We start from the raw sequence: 1,347 nt of genomic DNA on the forward strand, positions 1-1,347 counted from the left end.
GCCCTAAATAGACCCTAAAGACCTCAAACTGATCCTATATCCCCCCCAGTGCCCTAAATAGACCCTAAAGACCTCAAACTGATCCTATATCCCACCCCAGTGTCCTAAACAGACCCTAAAGACCTCAAACTGATCCTATATCCCACCCCATGCCCTAAATAGACCCTAAAGACCTCAAACTGATCCTAAAGACCTCAAACTGATCCTAAAGACCTCAAACTGATCCTATATCCCCCCCAGTGCCCTAAATAGACCCTAAAGACCTCAAACTGATCCTAAAGCCCTCAAACTGATCCTATATCCCCCTCCCATTGCCCTATATAGACCCTAAAGACCTCAAATTGATCCTATATCCCACCCCATGCCCTAAATAGACCCTAAAGACCTCAAACTGATCCTATAAGCCCTCAAACTGATCCTATATCCCCCCCATTGCCCTATATAGACCCTAAAGACCTCAAACTGATCCTATATCCCCCCCCAGTGTCCTATATCCGCCAGTGCCCGAAATAGACCCTAAAGACCTCAAATTGATCCTATGAGCCCTCAAACTGATCCTATATCCCCCCCATGCCCTAAACAGACCCTAAAGACCTCAAACTGATCCTATATCCCCCCCCAGTGCCCTAAATAGACCCTAAAGACCTCAAACTGATCCTATATCCCCCCCCAGTGCCCTATATCCCCCCCCATGCCCTAAATTGACCCTAAAGACCTCAAACTGACCCTATATCCTCCCAGTGTTGATCCTATATCCCCCCATGCCCTAAACAGACCCTAAAGACCTCAAACTGATCCTACATCCTGCCAGTATTGATCCTATATCCCCCCAGTGCCCTAAATAGACCCTAAAGACCTCAAAAATAGACCCTAAAGACCTCAAACTGATCCTATATCCCCCCCAGTGCCCTATATCCCCCCCCAGTGCCCTAAATAGACCCTAAAGACCTCAAATTGATCCTATGAGCCCTCAAACTGATCCTATATCCCCCCCATTGCCCTATATAGACCCTAAAGACCTCAAACTGATCCTAAAGACCTCAAACTTATCCTATATCCCCCCCAGTGTCCTATATCCCCCGCCAGTGCCCTAAACAGACCCTAAAGACCTCGAACTGATCCTATATCCCCCCATTGCCCTCAATAGACCCCATATCCCCCCCCACCTTTTCCAGCAGCGCCTTGCGCAGTTTCCTCTCCTCCTGCACCAGGACGAACATCTCCTTGTGCACCGCGGCCGCCAGGTTCAGGTCCAGCTTCTCGGGGCAGGCGGCCATCTTACAAATGAGCTCCTCGTGGGAGAACACGCAGTAACGACGGAGCCGACGGTAATGCTCAATGCACTGA

The sequence above is a fragment of the Coturnix japonica genome, unplaced genomic scaffold (assembly GCF_001577835.2).
Source record: "Coturnix japonica isolate 7356 unplaced genomic scaffold, Coturnix japonica 2.1 chrUnrandom568, whole genome shotgun sequence".
NCBI classification, from domain to species: domain Eukaryota; kingdom Metazoa; phylum Chordata; class Aves; order Galliformes; family Phasianidae; genus Coturnix; species Coturnix japonica.